Genomic DNA, 24,621 nt, shown 5'->3' on the forward strand with positions numbered 1-24,621 from the left:
CCAAGGAGCATCTGGTGGATTCGAACTGCCCATCTTTCAGTTAGCAGCCAAGCTCTGAACCACTATGCCACCAGGGAGAAGGTCAGATATGCCTTCCCCCTCCAACCTTTTTACCAAATACGGACACCAACTGTCCCTTCCATGGCACTCTCTGCTTCCCTGCTGAGTTTGGTAATTCATTGCAATGGCCACACAGAACTCACAGACAATACTCAAGATTATGGGGTTTATTAGGGAAGTAACAGGTTGCAGTTCAAGATCAGAATACAGATCTTACATCAGGGCAGCCTTTTCTCAGCCATGACCCCAAGCATACCTCTCTCTGGCCCCTCAACCTCTATCCTGTTTGGGCAAGCATTATAAAGATCTTTTAGCTTTGCTGATAAGTGCCCCGAGACACCCCACTTCAATTGTCTGCCTCTGCCCAAAAGAGCTCAGCTCTAGTTCCATGGGTCAGGCCATCTCCTGCTTGTCTCTCTTGCCACAGTTTTTCTGTCACCATTTCTTCCTCTCTTCAGTGTTACAGCTTCTCTCTCTCTCTCTCTCTCGATCTCCTTGTTCCATAAGCTTCTCAGCACAGGGATCCCTGGTCCAAAGAGGCACTACACTCCTGGCTTTTTTTCCTAGTGGTGGTGAGATCCTCTTCTTTCTGCCTCTGAGATGGCTCACTTTAAGCCTAGCAGGATAGCAAAACTGACCAATTCCTTTGTTAGGGTTCCAAATACCCTATTTGCATACCCACTCAGTCTTTGCATGTGAGTCAAAAAGATTGTGGTTGTTGTTGTTGTTAAGTGCCTTGGAATCTGTTCCAACTCATAGCAACCCTACACACAACAGAAGGAAACACTGCCTTGTCCTGCGCGATCCTCAAAATTGTTGCTATGCTTGAGTCCATTGTTCCAGCCACTGTGTCAATTCATCTCATTGAAGGTCTTACTCTTTTCCATGATCCTCTACTTTATCATGCCTGATATACTTTTCAAGGGACTGATCCCTCCTAATAACATGTCCAAAGTATGTGACAGGCAGTCTTGTCAACCTTGTTTCTAAGGAGCATTCTGGTTGTATTTCTTCCTAGACAGATTTTTTTGTTCTTTTGGCAGTCCATGTCATATTCAATATTCTTCACCAACACCACAATTCAAAGGCTTCAGTTCTTCTTAGGTCTTCCTTTCGCGTGTATACGAGGTGATCGAAACCACCATGGCTTGGGTCAGGCACACCTGAGTCCTCAAGGTGATATTTTTGCTTTTCAATATTTTAAAGAGGTCTTTTGCAGCCAATTTGTCCAATACAATGCATCTTTTGATTTCTTGACTGCTGCTTCCATGGGTGTTGATTGTGGTTACAAGTAAAATGAAGTCCTTGATAACCTCTATCTTTTCTCTGTTTATAATGATGTTGCTTATTGGTCCAGTTGTGAGGATTTTTGTTTCTTTATGTTGAATTGTAATCCATACTGAAGGCTGTGGTCTTTGATCTTCTTCAGTAAGTGCTTCAAGTCTTCTTCACTTTCAGCAAGCAAGGTTGTGTCATGTGCCTAACACAGGTTGCTAATGAGTCTTCCTCCAAACCTGATGCTCTGTTCTTCTTCACATAGTCCAGCTTCTAGGGTTATTTGCTCAGCATACAGATTGAACAGGTATAGTGAAAAGATACAACCCTGTACATAGATCAAGAGGCAGTCTTTCCTTTGTTCTGTTGGAAAGACTGTCTCTTGATCTATGTACAGATTCCTCATGTGCACAATTAAGTGTTCCGGAATTCTCATTCTCCACAGTGTTATCCGTAATTTGTTGTGATCCACACGGTCAGTCAAATCCCATAGAATAGTCAATAAAACACAGGTAGACATCTTTCTGGTATTCTCTTCTTTCAGACAGGGTCCATATGAATTCAGCAGTGATATCCCTGATTCCACATCCTCTTCTAAATTTGGCTTGAATTTCTGGCAGTTCCCTGTTGATACACTGCTGCAGCTGCTTTTGAATGATCTTCATCAAAATTTTGCTTCTATGTGATATTAATGATATTGTTTGATAATTTCCACATTTAGTAGGTCACCTTTCTTGGGAATAGGCATAAATACGTATCTCTTTCAGCCAGTTGGCCAGATAGCTGCCTTCCAAATTTCTTGACATAGATGAGTGAGTACTTTGAGCACTACATCCATTTGTTGAAACACCTCAATTGGTATTCCGTCAATTACCAGAGCCTTGTTTTTCACCAATGCCTTCAGTAAGCTTGGACTTCTTCCTTCAGTATCATAGTAAGTTCCTGATCATATGTTACCTCCTGAAGTGGTTGAATTTTGGCTAATTCTTTTGTTTAATATTTTCCTTGTAGAATTCTTCACTATTGCAACTTGAGACTTGAATTTTTTCTTCAGTGCTTTCAGTTTGAGAAATGCTGAGCATGTTCTTCCATTTTGGTTCTCTATCTCCAGGTCTTTGCACATGTCATCATAATAATTTGTATTCTTGAGCTGAAATCTTCTGTCCAGCTCTTTTACTTCATCATTTTTTCCTTTTGTTTTAGCTACTCGATGTTCAAGAGCAAGTTTCAGAGTCTCTTCTGACATCCATTTAGGTCTTTTCTTTCTCTTCTGTCTTTTTAATGACCTTTTGCTTTCTTCATGTATATCTTTAGTGTCATTCCACAACTTGTCTGGTCTTCAATTGTTAGTGTTCAATGCATCAAATCAATTCTGTAGATGGTCTCTAAATTCAGGTGGGATATACTCAAGGTTTTACTTTGGCTTTCCTGGACTTGTTCTAATTTTCCTCAGCTTCAACTTGAACTTGCATATGAGCAATTGATGGTCTCATCTGCAATTGGCCCCGGCCTTGTTCTGATTGATGATATAGAGGTTTTCCATCTTCTCTTTCCACAAATGTAGTCCATGTGATTCTTGTGTATTCCACCTGGCAAGGTCCACGTGTATAGTTGCTGTTTATGTTGGTGGAAAAAGGTATTTGCAATGAAGAAATCATTGGTCTTACAAACTTCTATCATGTGATCTATGGCATTGATTCTATCACCAAGGTCATATTTTCCAACTACCAATCCTTCTTTGTTTTCAACTTTCACATTCCAACCACCAGTAATTATCAGTGCATTCTGATTGCATGTTGATCAATTTCAGACTGAAGTTGGTAAAAATCTTCAATTTCTTCATCTTTGGCCTTAGTGATTGGTGCATAAATTTGAATAATAGTCACATTAACTGGTCTCCCTTGTAGGTTTTTGGATATTATCCTAACACTGACAGCATTGTACTGCAGGATAAATCTTGAAATGTTCTTTTTGACAATGAATGCAATACCACTCCTCTTCGAGTTGTCATTCCCAGCATAGTAAACCATATGATTGTTTGATTCAAAATGGCCAAAACCAGTCTATTTGCATTCCATTTCATTTTTGACAATTTCCAATTTTCTTGGATTCATAATTCATACATTCCAGATTCTGATTATTAATGGATGTTTGCAGCTGTTTCTTCTCATTTTAGGTCTTGCCACAACAACAAATGAAGGTCCTGAAAGCTCAACTCCACCCACCTCATTAAGGTAGACTCTACTTTGCAGAGGCAACCCTTCTACAGTAGTATTTTGAGTGCCTTCCAACCAGAGAGGCTCATCTTCGGCATTATATCAGACAATACTCTGCTGCTATTCATGAGGTTTTCACTGGCTAGTTCTTTTCAAAAGTGGACTGCTGGATCCTTCTTCCTAAACTGTCTTAATCTGGAAGCTCAGCTGAAACCTGTTTGCCATGGGTGACCCTGCTGGTATCTGAATACCGGTGCATGGCTTCCAGCATCACAGCAACACACAAGCCCCCAAAATATGACAAACTGACAGATGCGTGGGGGAAGACTGTGGCTAGAAGGGCCATATTAAGTAATTCATTGCACTGTAAGAATGAATATAGGAATCTTTTAAAATTAATGCATTTGATTAATTTGTTTTAAAATTAAATTATAATTGGATAAAATTAATAAGAGATTAATTGGATAAAGTTAGACAGCCTGAGAATATGTACTATAAATGCTAAAAGGATATATTACAAAGGAATGTCTAAAGTAAAGTAATAATTGAAATTACCACTGTCTCAAAAAATGAAAAGTTTTATGGCAGTACAGAAAAAAACAGAATTGTTATTTACATAATGACAAAATAGAGAAGAAAATGCTTCAGTGGGAAATTGTTATTTTTTTCTCAAATATTAATAAATACTTTGTTGCATTGTTAAAGTGAGGAGGTGTAAGGGAATAATTTTAAAACTTCCAATTGTCATGGACAAATAAATGAAACTTGTTACAACTTGATCCAACTGAATTTACTAAAAAAAAGAAAAATAGGAAGAAAACAATTAAAAATAAATAATAAAGCAGGATGGAAGTAATGACATCAAACAAGTCAGCCACTATAACAAATATGACTGGATTGAATTTTCCCCTTGGTTGTACAGGATTTACAAATGAAATCCAGGTATACGATGTCTGAAAAAGATACTGTTTAAATAGTGTTTTTTAAAGTGTTTAACAGGAATTGATAAAATATCAGGTAATGTAGAGAGATCTTGAGAGAAAAGAGAGGAGAAAAAATGTATGTAGTAGTAACAATATTATTATCAGATAATTAATATGAATATGAATTTAAAATTAGTACAGTAAAGTATTCTCATGGAATGATAAAAGAAGCAATAAAGAAGATATATGACACTCATGAAATTTTATGTAGGTGGACATAGGAAGCAAAACAGCAAGAAATTTAAAATGCTAAGTAGACTTGATAAACCTAAAATTATAGGCTTAAATTTTAAAGATTAAAAAAGAACATAAGTAATAGACTAATATATCATTAAATTTGATTATAAAATTATGATATAATCACACTTCCTTATGTAAGGAAATAATTTCTTAAAAATATATGTGAGTTATTTACAAAAATTTATGACATTAAAAAATAAATCTTATTACAGATGATAAAATTTACTTAACCATCTAATCATAGTGTAGAATTTGAAAGTGATAACAATGATAATAAAACTATTATGTGACCAAAAATGGATCTGAAAAATAAAATGTAATATCTTGTATAACAATGGGATTAGGACAGATTAAAATCATGAAAGGTGTGCATTAGGGTTGCATTCTTTCACCGCACTAATTCATCTACACGTGAGCAAATAATCCTAGAAGTTGGACAATATGAAGAAGAACACTGCCTCAGGATTGGAGGAAGACTCCTTAATAACCTGCAATATGAAGACAAAGCCATGCTTGCTGAAAGTGAAGAGGAATTGACACACTTACTGATGAAGATCAAAGACTAAAGCCTTTAGTATGGATTACACCACAACATAAAGAAAACAAAATACTTGCATCTGAACCAATAATCGATATCATGGTAAACACGGAAAATATTGACGTTCTCAAGGATTTAATTTCACGTGGATCCACAGTCAGTGCCCATGGAAGGAGTGGTCAAGATATCAAAGGACATAATGCGTTGGGCAAATCTGCTGCAAAAGACCTCTTTAAAGTGTTAAAAAGCAAAAATGTCCCTTTAAGGACTAAGGTATGCCATGGTATTTTCAATCATCTCACATGTGTGGGAGAGCTGGACAATAAATAAGGAAGAATGAAGAACTGATGCCTTTGAATTATGGTGTTGGCAAAGAATATTGAATATGCCATGGACTGCCAGAAGAATGAACAAATCTGTCTTGGAAGAATCACAACCAGAATTCTCCTTAGAGGTAAGGATGGCGACTTAGTCATCTAGTGCTGCTATAACAGAAATAACACAAATGGATGGCTTTAACAAAGAGAAGTTTATTCTCTCACAGTCCAGTAGGCTAGAAGTCCGAATTCAGGGCACTGGCTACAAGGATAGGCTTTCTTTCTCTGTTGGCTCTGGAGGAAGGTCTTTGTGATGCATCAGTCTTCCCATGGTGTGGGAGCATCTCAGTGCAGGAACCTCAGGTCCAAAGGATGCACTCTGCTCCCAGAACTGCTTTCTTGGTGGTATGAGGTCCTATACTCTCTACTTGCATCCTTTTCCTTTTACCTCTTGTAAGACAAAAGGTGGTGCAGGAGGCGGGGCCAATATGGCTGACGAGGTAGAAGCTACCTCAGATCCCCCTTGCAACAAAGACTCGGAAAAACAAGTGAATCAATCACATACATGACAGTCTACGAACCCCGACCAGCAAACACAGATCTAAAGAGTTGACCTGAGTGACAGAGATTCAGCCAGCACAAGGAGGCTGCACACTGATGCGGCTAACAAGAGAATGAGCAATCACGGGTAAGCAGTGACTGTTTTCAGAGCCTGGAGCCAGCATCCCAATCAGAAAACCTTGGCGCCGGACTTTGGACTGGGCTGCAGGGGAGCTGAGCATGGCATTCTGAGACGGCGCAAACATGTGACACAGCCCTAGCCCCCAGAAGTGACCTTGGGGGAAGCCCAGCCAGTGCACGCAGGCAGCACAGCTACGCGGCTGACAGGAGGAGAAGTCACTGGGAGGCAGCGACTGGTTTTGGAGCCTGGAGTGCAGTGTCCCAGCCAGGGAACCTTGGCGCTGGGTTTTGGACTGAAAGCAGAGGAACTGACCACAGTTTCTGAGACAGCACAAGCACAGGATGCGGGCCTGACCCTTGGGGGCAATCTTGACCCAGCCAACAGCACACAGGCTACACGCCCCTTGGGAACTTCAGATAAAAGTCATCACCAAGCAAGATAAGTAACTTTGTCTACATTCCTGGGTGCTACTCTCTCCTATCTATCTGATCCCTCCCTTCCCCTTCCCAGGCGGCCTCATTAACATTGGAATATCCTGGGACAGAGGGTGAAGTGCTCTGGGTTTTTTTTTTTTTGTGTCTTTTCCTAATCCATTCTCCTGGCCCAAGAGAAGCAGCTACAAAAAACCCAGGGGCCAAAAATCCTTCCCTGACTTCCCAAAATTGGACTAAAAATACAGAACCAGCTCCAGCCAAGCATATGAGATCCCTAGTCTTGGGCTTTCATCCCTACAGGGAACAAGGTGGCTATTCTAATTTAAAGGTCATTCTGATAGTGATCTGACTGTAATTGTTTTCGTGGATTACTGGAAAGACAAGTTTCCCAGGTCTGACATCTCTACCTATTAAACAGAGCCCTCACTGATCCACAACAGGGAACTCCACCCAAACCACCTAGCCTCCTGCCATAGGGGTCTGAGGATAGTGACACCTACCAATCTGTAGAGGTACATGCATTGGGTGCCTAAGGTACAGCTGCAGAGCCCATCAACCAAAGTGCTTCAGGAATAGAGACACACCTACCTCACTGGCACTTGGAGGAAGCCTGTCAGCATTCTGCTCCCCCTGGAGTGTGACCCCCTGCTGCTACTAGAATCTGGTGCACACAACTATCACCACTACTCCTCTAAGTGAATAGGTGACAGTCTACACCACACACTTGGTGACCGAAAATCAGATTCTACTCAAGAGTAGTGAATGGACTCTTAGGCTTACATTTCTGGTAACGGCCCAAACCAGCTGGTAAGAGGACATAAGTGATTCAAAGGCTACAACAATCAAGACAGCACAATCTAGTAGCCCATCTACGTATATTGAAACAAAACAAAACAAGGTAAGACTCGGTGAGCAAATATAAAATAATTCATTACAATATCTTATAGATGGCTTGGAGACAGCAGTCAATATAAAACCACATAAAGAAGCAGACCACGATAGCTTCTACAACTCCCCCAAACAAAAGAATCAAAATCTTTCCCAAATGAAGATACTATCCTGGAATTGCCAGATGCAGAATATAAAAAACTAAATTTATAGAATGCTTCAAGACATCAGGGATGACCTCAAAAATGAAATAAGGCAATCTACAGAAAAAGCCGAGGAACACACTGATAAAGCAGTTGAAGAAATCAAAAAGATTACTCAAAAACATAGTGGAAAAGTGAATAATCTGCAAGGATACATAGAGAGACAGCATTCAGAAATCGAAAAAGATTAACAGTAAAATTACAGAATTAGACAACTCAATAGGAAGTCAGAGGAGCAGATTCGAGCAATTGGAATGCAGAGTGGGGGAGCTGGAGGATAAGGCAACTGACACCAATATAGTTGAAGAAAAATCAGATAAAAGAATCAAAAAAAAAAAAAAAATGAAGAAACCCTAAGAATCATGTGGGACTCTATCAAGAAGAATAACTTGCATGTGATTGGAGTTCCAGAACAGGGACGAATAACAGAAAATACAGAGAGAATAGTTGAAGATCTGTTGGCAGAAAACTTCCCTGGCATCATGAAAGACGAAAGGATAGCTATCCAAGATGCTCATCGAACCCCATTTAAGATTGATCCAAAAAGAAAATCACCAAGACATATTACCAACAACTTGCCAAAACCGAAGATAAAGAGAAAATTTTAAAAGCAGGCAGGAATAAAAGAAAGGTCTCCTGCAAAGGAGAATCAATAAGAATAAGTTCAGACTGCTCAGCAGAAACCATGGAGTCAAGAAGACAATGGGATGACATATATAGAGCAATGAAGGAGAAAAACTGCCAGCCAAGGATCATATATCCAGCAAAACTCTCTCAAATATGAAGATGAAATTAAAACATTTACAGATAAACACAAGCTTAGAAAATCTGCAAAAAACAAACCAAGAAATACTAAAGGAAAATGGTAAAAAAATCAATAATATCAGATACCGACACAGCACAAGGTCATAGGACAGAACATCCTGATATCCACTCAAATAGATATATCAAAAAACAAATTAGGATTAATTTTAAAAAGAAAAAAATGCTCAAAACAGGGAATCATTTAAGTCATTATGTAAAAGATCACAACAATCAAAAAGAGGGACTAAATACAGGAGGCATAGAACTGCCATATGGAGAGGAAAAAAAGTCGATATAGGACGATACAAGTTAGGTTTTTACTTAGAAAAGTAGGGGTAAAAATTAAGGTAACCAAAAAGAGGTCTAACAATTCCATAACTCAACATAAAAACCAAGAAAAACATAACAACTCAGCAAACATAAATTCAACTACTATGGAAATGCGGAACACAAAATTTACAAAGAAAAAAGTCTCAGCACAAAAAAGTAAGTGGAAAAATGAAATTGTCAACAACACACACAAAAAGGCATCAAAATGACAACACTAAACACATACTTATCTCTAATTACACTGAATGTAAATGGACTAGATGCACCAACAAAGAGACAGAGAGTCTCAGACTGGATAAAAAAACATGATCCGTCTATATGCTGCCTATAAGAGACACACCTTAGACTTAGAGACCCAAACAAACTAAAACTCAAAGGATAGAAAAAAAATATACCAAGCAAACAACAATCAAAAAAGAGCAGGAGTAGCAATATTAATTTCTGACAAAATAGACTTTAAAGTTAAATCCACCACAAAGGATAAAGAAGGACACTACATAATGATTAAATGGACAATTGACCAGGAAGGTATAACCATATTAAATATTTATGCACCCAATGACAGGGCTGCAAGACACATAAAACAAACTTTAACAGAAGTGAAAAGTGAGATAGACACCTCCACAATTATAGCAGGAGACTTGAACACACCACTTTCAGAGAAGGATAGGACTTCCAGTAGGAAGTTCAAAAAAGACACGGAAGACCTAATGGCTACAATCAACCAACTTGACCTCATTGACTTATACAGAACACTCCACCCAACAGCAGAGCAAGGGTAGGGGTTTGGGGACCATGGTTTAAGGGGACTTCTAAGTCAATTGGGAAAATAAATTCCATTACGAAAACATTCTGCATTCCACTTTGCAGTGTGGCGTCTGGGGTCTTAAATGCTAACAAGTGGCCATCTAAGATGCATCAATTGGTCTCAACCCACCTGGATCAAAGGAGAATGAAGAACACCAAGGTCACACGATAACTATGAGCCCAAGAGACAGAAAGGGTCACATGAACCAGAGACTTACATCATCCTGAGACCAGAAGAACTAGATGGTGCCCAGCCACAACCGATAACTGCCCTGATGGGGAGCACAACAGAGAACCCCTGGGGGAGCAGGAGATCAGTGGGATGTAGACCCCAAATTCTCATAAAAGACCGGACTTAATGGTCTGAGACTAGAGGAATCCCGGCGGTCATGGTCCCCAAACCTTCTGTTGGCCCAGGACAGGAACCATTCTCAAAGACAACTCATCAGACATGGAAGGGACTGGACAATGGGTTGGTGAGTGATGCTGATGAAGAGTGAGCTACTTGTATCAGGTGGACACTTGAGACTGTGTTGGCATCTCCTGTCTGGAGGGGAGATGGGAGGGTACAAAGGGTTAGAAACTAGCAAAACGGTCATGAAAGGAGAGACTGGAAGGAGGGAGCGGGCTGACTCGTTAGGGGGAGAGTAAATGGGAGTGTGTAGTAAGGTGTATATAAGTTTACTATGTGACAGACTGACTTGATTTGTAAACTTTCACTTAAAGTGCAATAAAAATTATTTAAAAAAAAAAAAAAGGTGGTGCAGGCCACACTCCAGGGAAACTTACTTTATATTGGATCAGGGATGTGACCTGAGCAAGGGTGTTATATCCCACCTCAATTCTCTTTAACCGCAGACAGAGATTATGATTTATAACACATAGGAAAATTACAAAATGGAAGACAGCCACACAACACTGGGAATCATGGCCTAACCAAGCTGACACATATTTTGGGGGGAGACAGTTCAATCCGTTACACTCCATCCTTTGGCCCCCTAAAATTCATGTCCTTGCTACATGTAAGACACATCCACCCCATCATATCATAGGAAAAGTCTTAAATGGGCTCCATGTCCAAAATCTAAAAATTTCTCTTCATCTGTGAAATCTAGAATACAAGTTATCTGCTTCCAAGGTACTATGGCAGAACAGGCACAAGATAGAAATTTCCATTACAAATGAGAGAAACTTCAGGGAAAGAAGTGATAATAGGCCCCAAGCAAGTCAGCAGAACACATTTCATTAGCCCTCAAGGCTTTGAAAATAATCCTCTCTTCTCTGAGACAATTTACACGATGGCCCTGCCCTCCAGACTCTAGGTATTGCCCACACTCTGGATTCTGATAGGCGGTCCCTCAGCTCTGGGCTTCACCTCTGGCTTCTGGGCCCACTAGGACAGCAACTCTGCTCCCTTGGCTTTAGATGCACTATTTGCCTAGTCTATCTGAGTGGTGACTCCACCCTTAGAAACACCAGAGGCCACTGCTCCACCCTTTGAAACTCCAGAAGTCCTGGCCATAGTTTTGAGACTGAGGCAGCTCAGCTTCTTTTGTTCCTTGTCTCTTCAGCTTCTGCTTCCTGGTTTCTTGGCTTTTCAGTTCTTGGGCTTCACGGCCACATCTGCCCTGCTGGGACAAATGTTCCAAAGCTCTGTAGCTCCACCAATAAGTGCCTGGAGGCACCCCTTTCCTCCAGGAAGCTTCTTGCATAGAGGCACGCAGCTCTCTCCTCCATGAGTCGGTTCCATTATATTTTCTGTATTTGTGGCAAATTTATGTGAAAAAACACAAAATAATTAGTATAGGAAATAAAATATTTTTTTGTTTGCTGATATGTTTTTATAGTTGAGAAATTCAGTGAGCTTTTTAATAAATTTGAACAGTTAAGAAAATTGATAAGAAGGCTGGATACTATATATATATATATATACAAACTTGATACATTTGTCTACTTGAGGAAAAATAATTAGATGTGGAAAATAGAGACATAGTTCAGTTACAATTTTTTTTTAAAAACTACAAAATACTAAGTATAGTAGAAGGGACCCAGATCTATATGAAGAAAAATATAAAATGATATTGAAACAAGATCCAAACTAGGAGAGAAATATGTCATATGTATATGTTCTATTTGTGTTTCTTTCAAAACATTATCTAAATTTGACTTTAATTAGAATTTCTACTTTATTTTTCTTTTGTTTGTTTTCTTGTTGGAAAAACATTCTTAAAGTATGTACATATAATTAAGTAATGTACATATAAACTAAACTGAAACGATGATCAGGTTGGGTCTAGCCTTATCAGCTAGCAATATACACTATAAAGCTGGTGCAAACAATATGCCATGAAGAGAAAAAGGAACAAATAGATGAGGGTAGATTATGGAAAATGTAAAATAGCTCTGAGTATATATGTGAATTCAGTTATTATAAAGAGGGTGATTCAATTCTGGGAAAGTTAATGAGTTATTTGATAGAAAGTCTTGGTGTTACTGGATATCTAATCAGAAAAAAAATAGATCCATAGGTTGCATCACAAAGAAAACGAAATCTTTGAGGACTTTTTTTTTTTTAAGTGCCTCTTCGTCCACTGCAAGGGAAGACCTTCTTTGTATAAACCGTATAACCATATTCACTCTTAAATTTTTTTTCCTACTTCTTTCAGTACTTCTTGCCTATCAAAAAGAAAACTACCAGTTTTCTTTTTAAATTTTATTGTGCTAAAGGTGAAAGTCTACAGCTTAAGTTAATTTCTCCTTAAAAAAATGCACGTATTGTTTGTGACATTGACTGAAATCCCCTCAATGTAATAGCATGCTCCACCTTTACACCCCAGTGCCCTGTGTCCACTCATCCAGTTCCTGTCCCTTCTTACTTTCTCATCTTGCTTTTGGAAAGGAGTTGTCCTTTTGGAGGTCAGTGAAAAAGAGGAAGACCCTCAATGAGGTGGATTGACACAGTGGCTGAACAAGAGCTCATAACAATGATTGCGAGGTTGGCGCAGGACCAGGCAGTGTTCTGTTCTGTTGTACATAGGGTCGCTATGAGTCGGAACCAACTTGACGGCATCTAACAACAGCAACCATTTTTATAAGCAATGCCCTTGATCTACATTTTTATCAGAAGATTCTTCGTATTTTCATTAGTATGAAAGTGACACTTTCATGCAAGTGAGAAAAGAGGAAACATATTGAGAATAGCCCTATATATATTTGACCTAAAACCCTGATTTTTATTTTAACTGCTACAAACTAATCATCTTGACTGCTGAATTAGGAAAACCAATACCTGTTTTTTAACCCAAAAACCCAGTGCTGTCGAGTTGATTAACTAGATATTTATTACTTAACTAATGTTTACCTGATGTATGTTTTTAATTTCCAGAGAACCAAATGCACTTGCCTTCATGGTAGTGTCCAGATTTAGATGAACAAATGCCCTACATTCTTTTTGCATTTTTCATTCATTGACTAAGTGAAAATCCTTTCTCCTGCTGGCTGTATTTAGTGTGAACTTATCATTTACGTTATCATGCAAAGATAACACAGTACACACAGGGTTGAAAATTCTGCCTTTTGTTATAGTTTAACTATCTAATCTTGCCTTCCTCACGTTCTATTTGGCAGCATGGAGCCACGATCTTTGGGGGGAAAAATAATGTGCACATCATCTATTTCTATTATTTCATCAGTACATTTTCATTATATAGTTTCTTTTACTATAAGACAGTGACAGGACATCTCTGAAGAATGAACTTCAGGTAATCAAATATAAAACTCTAGACCTGTTGTATAAGAAAAAATAAATTTTTCTCCAACATTGTTTCAATTACAGCTTCCAGATATTAAAATGAGTCAACTGCAAGCAATATGCGCATATATGTTGTTGTTGTTGTTGTTAGGTACCCTGGAGTCGGTTCCAACTCACAGCAATCCTATGTATAACAGAATGAAATGATGCCATTTTCGTAATCTTTGCTCTGTTTGAACCAGTTGTTGTAGCCACTGTGTTAATCCATCTCATTGAGGGTCTTTTTCCTTTTCACTGACCCTCTGCTTTACCAAGCATGATTGTCCTTGTCTAGGAACTGGTCCCTCCTGATAACAAGTCCTTATTAAGTGAGACAAAGTCTTTCCATACTCTGTTCTAAGAAGCATTTTGGCTGTACTACTTCTTTCAAGACAGATTTGTTCATTTTTCTGGCAGTTGAATATCCTTCACCAACACCATAATTCAAATAACTCAAACGCATCAATTTTTCTTCAGTCTTCTTTATTCATTGTCCAGCTTTCACATGCATATGAGGTGCTTGAAAATACCATGACTTGGGTAAGGGGCAACTTAGTTCTCAATCTGACATCTTTGTTTTTTTAACACTTTAAAGAGGTCTTTTGCAGATTCGCCCAATGCAATGAGGCATTTTATTCTTGACTGCGGGTTCCATGGGTGTTGATTGTGGATTCAAGTAAAATGACATAAATCCTTGACAACTTCAATATTTTCTCTGTTTATCATGATTTTGATTATTGGTCCAGTTGTGAGGACTTTTGTTTTATGTTGAGGTATAATCCATGCATATGCATGCATAGTTATAAATACATCATAATGCTGGGGTTCCAATCAAATTTTCTTTATGAAAAATTCAGCCATTATTTCTACCTTTTAGGTGAGGTCAGATTTGAATCTATCAGCAAAATCATTTTAGCACTCTTATTTGTACTGGTTTTCACAACTTACTGATTCTCTCAATAATTAGTGAGTTAAATAAAATAATTGACACATTTTGCATAAGGGTCATAATTTTCCTTTTAATTACCCTTATATGTATTTATGTTAATTAAATGTTCCTTTATTTTATAAAAGAGGATTTCTAGCAATAGCCCTGTGTAATTTTTTTATAGTATTAGAAATAAATATACCATTATTTTATGCATTATTTTAAACATCCTGTCTTAGTCATCTAGTGCTACTATAACAGGAATACCATAAGCGGATAGCTTTAACAAAGAGAAGTTTATTCTCTCACAGACAAGTAGGCTACAAGTCCAAATTCAGGGCGTCAGTTCCAGGGGAAGGCTTTTTCTCTCTGTCAGCTCTGGAGAGAGGTCCTTGTGATGCCTCAGTCTTCCGTGGTCTGGGAGCATCTCTATGCAGGAACCTCAGGAATCAAAGGACATGCTCTGCTCCCAGCCTTGCTTTCTTGGTGGTATGACGTTCCCCTCTCTGGCTCTCTGCTCCTTCCCCTTCCTTTCTATCTCTTGAGAGATAAAAGGTGGTACAGGCCACACCCCAGGGAAGCTCCCTTTACACTGGATCAGGGCTGTGACCTGGGTAAAGGTGGTGTTACAATCCCACCCTAATCCTTTTTAACATAAAATTACAGTAAAAAAATGGAGGACAACCACACAATGCTGGGAATCATGGCCCAGCCAAATTGATACACACATTTTTGGGGGAACATAATTGGATCCACGACACCTCCTCACCAAATTTTTGGAAAAGATAAATTCCTACATTGGTATTTAGTCATTTAGAAATGCCTTAGATTCATTTGCAACTTGTAAAAGAAGAATATGATGGGTATTTGTACCTTGTTTATACTTTTGAAGGAATCTTGTGACAATTTACCATCCCTTAGTATAATTGAGTCCAAAATTAATAAAAATTAAAAATAATTTTTTTAATAGTATAATTGAGTCCTCAGAAAATTAAGTGTGTATCCCACAAATTAGGAAAAAAAAAAAAAAAGCTGACAGGTTTCATTTCCTTATTGTTAATGCTTTATAAATTGTAATACAAGGTAGAACACAATTCAATGTTATTAACACAGAAAGATTACCAACTTCTGAAGTCACTCAGAGTTAAGTGTGTAAACTCAGCAGGAAATAAATAAATAAATGGTTTCTTTCAGTCCCTCAGCCTGTCACAGCACTTGCTATTTACACAGTTGATAGCTTTTAAGGTGGTTGTATCCTGCTAGCAATGGCAGCCCTTATGTGTGTGATGACTTATGGAGAGCCTTTCTTTTCACAGAAATACTATAAGTACAGATTTTTCTCATCTCAGACCAACAGTTTTGTAGAAAATGATCGCATTTTAAATAAAACGGGTTGAATCACTGATTTCATTATCATACTCAATTTTCCCCTATGTATGTGTATATTCTTAAATTTAGTTTGTATATGCTAAATGCAGTTGTTTATACCAAAGTATATACAATTTTATTACATGGTATTTCACAGTTGGTTAAGTCATTGCTTGGTTAAAAATATATATACATCAAACAATGGTACTAAACAATATGTGAAATTGCTGAATCTGAACAATGAAAATTTTTACCTTTAACATAAGCAAGATAATCTGGCACCTGGAGGGAAAATAATTGTTTTTATAAAAAGGGTTTACATTATGTAAAGGTCTAGCTTGGCATGAATCAGGCCAAGGGATTAGCATGTGTAGTTTGATATCAACTTGGGAACTAATTAAGACGCCTTGCCTGGCAGTCATTCATTCAAGTATACTTCCCACAGCAAATGCATTACCCTAATTCTATTATAGGTGCTGGTTCATTTTCTACTGCCAGTGAGCTCTTTGTCTAGTGGTAGAAACAGTAAAGTCAAGCACAACTTATTAGAGCTGTTTAGAATGTGAGTCCAGAATATATGGAGTGAGTCTGAAAAAGTGGCCTATAATTTTGGAAGGAAAAATATTGTGATTGTTAGGTGCCCTCGAGTTGATTTTAACTCATTGTGATACCATGTGGCAGAGTAGAACTGCCCCATATAGTTTTCTAGGCTACAGTCTTTATGGAAGCCGATCACCAGGTCTTTCTCCTGCCGAGACGTTAAGTGGGTTCGAACAGCCAACTTTTAGATTAGCAGCCGAACATTTAATAGTTGTGCCACTAGGTCAACACTCTCAAATTAAACAGAAATATTAATAACTTTTTGTACTTTGAAATTTTATATGAACATATATGTTCATAATGAAGCCCTGCTCTTTCACTGCCCTCATTTATGAGTTCTCCAATTTTCTGATACCTTAGGAGAAAGGAAGTTTAAAACTTAACTTTTACAGAGGAAAGAGAACTCAAGATGTGGGTGAATCTAGCAGTTGTTGTTAAGTGCCTTCGAGGTGGTTCTGACTCATAGCAACCCTATGTATCACAGAATGAAGCACAGCCTGGTCCTGTGCCATCCTTACAATCCTTACATCCTTATGCCCATTGTTGCAGCCGCTGTGTCATTCCATCTCATTGACGGTCTTCCTCTTTTCCGCTGACCCTGTACTTTACCAAACATGATGTCATTCTCCAGGGACTGATCACACTCCTGACAACATGTCCTAAGTATGTAAGATGCAGCCTTGCCATACTTGTTTCTAAGGAGCATTCTAGTTGTACTTCTTCCAAGACATATTTATACATTTCTTTGGCAGTCCATGGTATATTCAACATTCTTTGCCAACACCACAATTCAAAGAAGTCACTTCTCTTCAGTCTTCCTTATTCAGTGTCCAGCTTTCACATGCATATGATGCAATTGAAAATAGCACGGCTTGGGTCCGGTGCACCTTAGTCTTCAAGGTGGCATATTTGCTTTTCAATACTATAAAGGCGTCCTTTGCAGCAGATTTGCCCAATGCAATGCTTCCTCTGATTTCTTGACTTCTCTTTCCATGGCTGTTGATTGTGGAGCCAAGTAAAATGAAAGCCTTGACAACTTCAATCTTTTCTCCACTTAACATGATATGGTTTATTTGTCCATTTGTGAGGATTTTTGTTTTCTTTATGTCATGGGTAATCCATACTGATGGCTATGGTCTTTCATCTTCTTAAGTAAATGCTTCAAGTTCTCTTCACTTTCAGAAAGCGTGGTTGTGTCATCTGCATAACACAAGTTGTTAATGAGTCTTCCTCCAATCCTGATGCCCCGTTCTTCTTCATATAATTCAGCTTATTTGCTCAGTTTATTTGCTCAGATTGAATAGGTATGGTGAAAAGATACAACCCTGACGCACACCTTTCCTGACTTTAAACCAATCAGTATTCCCTTGTTCCGTCCAAACATCTGCCTCTTGATCTATGTAAAGGTTCCTCAAGAGCACAATTAAGTGTTCTGGAATTTCCATTTTTTGCAATGTTATCCATAATTTTTTATGATCCACACAGTCAAATGCCTATACATAGTCAACAAAGCACAGGTAAACATCTTTCTGGTATTCTCTGCTTTCAGTCAAGATCCATCTGACATTAGCAATGATATCCCTGGTTCTGTATCCTCTCTGAATCCAGCCTGAATTTCTGGCAGTTCCCTGTTGATACACTGCTGCAGCCGCTTTTGAAAGACCTTTAGCAAAATTTTGCTTGCATGTGATATTAACGATATTGTTCAATAATTTCACATTTTGGTGGATCACCTCCTTTTGGAATGGGCACAAATATATATATTTTCAGTCAGCTGGCAAGGTAGCTGTCTTCCAAATTCTTGGCATAGATAAGTGAGCACTTCTAGTGCTGCATCCATTTTTTGAAACATCTCAATTGATATTCCGTCAACTATTGGAGCCTTATTTTTTGCCAATGCCTTCAGTGCAGCTTGGACTTCTTCCCTCGGTACCATTGGTTCCTGATCATATGCTACCTCTTGGAATGGTAGAACGTCGACTAATTCTTTTTGGTATAATCACTCTGTGTATTCCTCCCATCGTCTTTTAATGCTTCCTGTGACGTTTAATATTTTCCCCCATAGAATCCTTCACTATAGCAATCTAGCAGAGGGAGGAATTTTATGCTATTAGTACTTAAACTGAGCCCTGGTAGTGCAGGGGTTAAGAGCTCAGCTTCTAACCAAAAGGTCAGCAGTTTGAATTCATCAGCCACTATTTGAAAACGTTATGGGGCAGTTCTACTCTGTCCTATACAGTCTCTCTGATGGCAATGGGTTGAATTTGTGGAGTACTCAAAGTATCGGTTGAGACACATGAAATTTATCAAAGAACATAGGTTGTTTGATGTCAAACAACTAATTTGACTGAATCTTTCAATTTATTTGTTGCTTTTATATTCTATTAATCACTTGCTTTTGATTCTATTCAGCAAAAATTGAATGAAAATAATTCAAAAGAATAAATTTATTCATTATTCTCTTTAAATACCTTTTCAAATATAAAGATTCTCTTTGTGGATGAAATGCTCAGAAAATCCCTGGCCATTTGATAATAGCCCTTCATCTTGCTTATAGTTGGTATTTTCATGCATTTTTTTTCTGAATTTGACCTTCTGAGTCCCTGCTGAGAAGTTAAACTGCTTTCTGAAATAAGTGTTCAGAACAGGCTGATGGGTGATTCAAATAAGGCTACTTCAGGTATACTGGGGAAATTAAAAAAAAATTGGTACTCTCACACAAGATTACTTAGGTCCTCAGGAACGGCATTAGTTTCTAAGAAAAAAAAATTTCAGTTCTTGAAATATCCCTCTCAACTGTATTTCACATTCATATTATTTATTCACTGCCTCTAGATATGTCTGAGTATTGCTCCCTGGTATAACAGCTTCTCTTCTTAATATCAAGTCCAACAAATCAGCAACCCTATAAAGATTGTGTAGGCTTTAAGGAAAATAATTTCTTTTTCTGTACATACCAAGGTAGAATCCCTGAACAGTGTTTAGGGAAAGCACTTTCTTTGATTATGTTCCTGAGAGATGGAAAACAACTTTTATGAGGAAACAAAGAAACCAAACTGGAATTGCTTAAAAATCTCTGTTGAAAGAAAAAAAAACAAGTTTTTTTTCTTGTTTAATTTCTTACTACTTCTACCTGCTTAAAATCCAAACAGAAGTATATATATATATATATATATATATATATATGTACATATATATTTTTTTCTCAAAATTATGTAATTCCAACAGTGGCAATTATTTGATCCTATACACATGAGGCAGTGGTCATATTTTAGATAGTTCAGTACAATGAACTATTGTTAGTGGTCACCCGGTTGATCTCGGCTCATGAGCTCAAGGAGATCCTATGCGTAACAGAAGGAAATGTTGCCTAGTCCTGTGCCATCTTCATGATCATTGGTATGTTTGAGTTTATTGTTGTGGCTATTGTATCAATCCACCTCAGTGAGGGTTTCCCTCATTTTTATCGGCCCTCTACCAAGCACGATCTCCTTTTCTAACCATTAGTCTTTCCTGATAACATGTTCAAAATAAAGATTTTTATGAAATGCTGCAATCTGAAACTGATCAAACATGCAATAAAAATATATTGATAATTACTATGATTGGAATTCAAAAGTTGGAAATAAAGAAGGGTCAGTTGTTCAAAAATATGGCCTTGATGACAAAAATTATGCCAGAGATCTTATGACAGAATTCTGCAAGACTAAAGACTTGTCAGAAATAGAAATACTTCCCCCTCAGCTAGTACAATACAAATACAAAGGGCTCAAGAACTGATAGTAACCCTGGGACAGTCACTGTAATATATACACATACACACAGCACTCCAAAGACTAAAATATCTGTGAGGACACTGACAGTGTCAGATGTAATTGTTCATTTCTTGTATGCAGTTGAGTAGTAACATACATATACATATTATTTACTCAGTAAATTCTTATTTAATTATTGCTGAACTTTAAAGTAACTCATATCAGGTTCACCTAAAAGCTTTTTTTTAACTACTGTACCTAATCCTTAGCAAGAGGACTAGAGCTAATTGAATGAGCATTTTCTTCTTTTTTTTTTTTCCACAATGTGTCGACATTCTTTTTGTTTCCAGTACTCTAGTTTCTCTGTCCCCGTATCTTCCCATCTTTGCTTTTGAGTAATTGTTGACTTTTTGGTCTCATACTGACGGCTTTTAAATTCAGTACCAATCTTACTGGTAATATCCTTTATTTAGTGTTTCATTCTGCAATTTTGTTAATAGGTGATCTCAGGGGATAGGCTTGGTTCTAGGTTTAAAGAGCGTCTCAAGGCAATAGTCTCAGGGGACTCCTCTGTTCGCTGTTCCAGCTTATCTGGCTTTCTTTCTTTCTTTTTTTTTTTAATAACAATTTGAGTTCTCCTCCACATTTTTCTCCCATTCTATCCAGGACCATCTATTTATGACCCCAGCCAGAACAGTCAGTGGTGGTAGCTCAGCACTATCTAGCATTACTCTCCTCAGGGCAGATGAGGTTGTGACTCGTATAGTTGGCTTGTTTCTTCTCTGAGGTTTTGGTTGCTGTCTTACTCTTTTACTCCTGGTGAGTAAACACTAGTAGTTGTGTCTTAAGTAGCTGTTCACAAGCTTTTAAGACCCCAGACACTACTCATTTCACTAGGGTTCAGATCATGATCTTTGTGAACTATGTTAGGCCAATTGACTAAGTTGTCCCATGAGACTATGGTCCTAAGCTTTCACACACATAAAACTAATCTTGGAAGATGTTTGGTTATGTCTGAGCAGTATGTGTATTTGTGTCTTCAGTGAATATATGTGCCTGCACACATATATTTGTATTTATATGTAACTACAAATACTTCTGTTCTCACCTATGTACACACCTGTACCTACCCATTTGCCAGTATGCCTATACCCATCCATATGTGCTCATACGCTCATTTTTACTTTGGTTGTGCTGTGCTCATTACATACACATTCAGTGCCACTTTTCCCGTCACCAAAAATAACAATAGTCTAGGGTCTAAAGCATATTTTCCCTTCTTCTCTTTTCTCCCTGGCAACCACCAATGAACACTGGTCTCTCTGTATTTTATTCTTATTTTCCCACAAAAGAGGGATCATACGATACTGTCCTTATGTGTTTGACTTATTTCACTTAACGGTATGCCCATCACGTCCATACACTTTATAATGTATTTTCCTTTTGATTTCAGACTATATGTATGCACTGCAAATTGCTTATCCATTTATCTGCTAGTGAGTGCTTGGTTGTTTCCATTTATTTCCTACTGTGAATAAAGCAGCAATGAACATAAGTGTACATACATGTGTGTTTGTGTCATTATTTTTAGGTCTCAAGAATACATACCTAGAAATGGGATTGCTGGATCATGTTGTTGTTAGGTGCCATTGACTGTGTTCTGACTCCTAGCAACCCTGTGTACAATAGAACGAAACACTGCCAGGACCTGTGCCATCTCACGATTGTCGTTATGCCTGAGGCCATTGTGGCAAGCACTGTGTCAATCCACTTGTTGAAAGGCTTCCTGTTTTTTGCTGTCTACTTTACCAAGCTTGATGTCCATCCCCAGGGACTGGTCCCTCCTGATAACATGTCCAAAGTATGTGAAACGTAGTCACACCATTCCTTGCTTCTAAGGAACATTCTGGTTGCGCTTCTTTCAAGATAGTTTGTTCTTTCTTTTGGAAGTCCATGGTATATTCAATATTCTTTGCCAACACCATAATTCAAAGGCATCAATTTTTCTTTGGTCTTCTTTATTCATTGTCCAGCTTTCACATGCACATGAGGTGATTGAAAACACCATGGCTTGGGTAAGGCACACCTTAGTCTTCAAGGTTCACCTTTGCTTTTCAACACTCTATAGTCTCTTGCAGCATATTTGCTCAATGTAATGCGTTGTTTGATTTCTTGACTGCTGCTTCTGTGGGTGTTGATTGTACTTCTAGTTTTTTGAGAAAGCACCATACCATTTTACAGTCTCACCAGCAATAGATAAGGGATCCAACCTCCTCACATCCTTGAAAACATTTGCTGTTATCTGTTTTATTTTTAATCAATGCCATTTTAGCCAGGTTAAGATGGTATCTCATTGCAGTTTTGATTTAGCTCTCTCACTGGGTAATGGTTAATAGGAAACCCTCGTGGCGTAGTGGTTAAGTGCTACGGCTGCGAACCAAAGGATCGGCAGTTCAAATCCTCCAGGCGCTCCTTGGAAACTCTATGGGGCAGTTCTACTTTGTCCTATAGGGTCACTATGAGTCGGAATTGACTTGACGGCACTGGGGTTTGTTTTTGTTTTTAATGATTAATAGGAAACACTGGTGGTGTAGTGATTAAGTGCTACAGCTGCTAACCCAAGGGTTGGCAGTTCGAATCCGCCAGGTGCTCCTTGGAAACTCTATGGGGCAGTTGTACTCTGTCCTGTAGGGTCGCTATGAGTCAGAATCAACTCAACGGCACTGGGTTTGGTATTTGGTTTTTAATGGTTAATAATCATGAACATCTTTTCATGTTTGTTTGTTGCTTGGATGTGCTCTTTGATGAAGTTTCTGTTCATGTCCTTTGTCCATTTGGTGATTGAATTGTCTTTTTGTTGTTGAGTTGTTGCAGTTTTCTATAGATTTTAGAGATTAGACCCTTACCCATTAAGTCGTTTCGTAAGATTTTTTCCCAGTCTGTATATTGTCCATTTATTCTTTTAATAAAGTCTTTTGATGAGAATAAATATTTAATTTTTATGAAGTCTTGCTTATCTATTTTATAGTCTTCTCTTTGTGCATTTGTTTTAGTTTGTTATCCAATTTTTACAAAAGAATTAGGTCTTATAGTTTTCTCTCAGGAATTTTATTGTTTTAGGTATAACATTTAAGTCTTTGATTCATTTTGAGTTAGTTTTTCTTTATGGTGTGAGGTATCAGTCCTGTTCATTTTGGTGCACATGGATATCCAGTATCGCCAGCACCATTTATTAAGCAGACTGTTTCCTCCTCACCGAATGGACTTTGACTCCTTGTCAAAAATCAGTTGTCCTTAGATAGCTGGGTTTAATTCTGAGCTCGAAATTCTATTCCACTGGTCTATGTTTCTATCACTGAACCAATACCAGGCTGTTTTTATTACAGTAGCTGTGTAGTACATTTTGACACCTGGGAGTATGAAGCTTCCTGCTTTGTTCTTTTTCTTCAATATTGTTTTGACTATTTAGGTTGTTTTTTTTTTTTTCTTTCCATATGAAGTTTGTCATTAGTTTCTCTACTTCAGTAAATAATGTTGGGATGTGGATCAGGATTTCATTCTACCTATAGATTGCTTTTAGGTCGAATTGACATTTTCACTGTATTAAGTCTTCCAATCCATGAGCATGGCATGTCTTTTCATTTTTGTAGGTCTCTTTCAGTCTACTCTAGTAGTGTTTTATAATATTTAAATGCAAAATCTTTTATGTCCCTGATTATGTTAATTCATAGGTATTTTATCGAGTTGGGGGCTATTGTAAATGGTATTGTTTTCTTGATTTCTTTTTTGGAGTAGTCTTTGTTAGTCATAGAGGAACCCAGCTGATTTTTGTGTATTGATCTTGTACCCTGCAATGTTGCTAAATTCTTCTATTAGTTCCAGCAGTTTTCTTGTGGAATCTTTACAGTCTGTATAGTATCATGTCATCTGCAAATAGAGGTAGTTTTACTTCTTCCTTTCCAATGCATCTTATTGCTCTGGCTTGTCTTCCAGTAAAATGTTGAATAAGAGTGGCGATAATGGACATTCTTGTCTCATTCCTATTCTCAAAGGGAAGGATCTCAGCCTTTCTCCATTGAGTATAATGTTGGCTGTTTATTTTGTATATGCGCCCTTAATTATGTTGAGAAATCTCCCTTCTATTCCTACTTTGCTGAGTTTTAATCAGAAAAGGGTGTTAAATTTCATCAAATGGCTTTTCTGCTTCAATCGATAAGATCATATTGTTCTTTTCCTTTGTTTTATTTATGTGGTGAAGTACATTGATTGATTTTCTAATGTTGAAACACCCTTGTAATCCTAATATGAATCCTACTTGATCATGGTATCTGATTTTTTTTTTTTTTTATGGTGCAGAAATCTGTTAGCTAGAATTTTGTTGAAAATTTTTGCAAGTATGTCCA

This window comes from Elephas maximus, chromosome 5 (genome assembly GCF_024166365.1).
Source record: "Elephas maximus indicus isolate mEleMax1 chromosome 5, mEleMax1 primary haplotype, whole genome shotgun sequence".
Lineage (NCBI taxonomy): Eukaryota > Metazoa > Chordata > Mammalia > Proboscidea > Elephantidae > Elephas > Elephas maximus.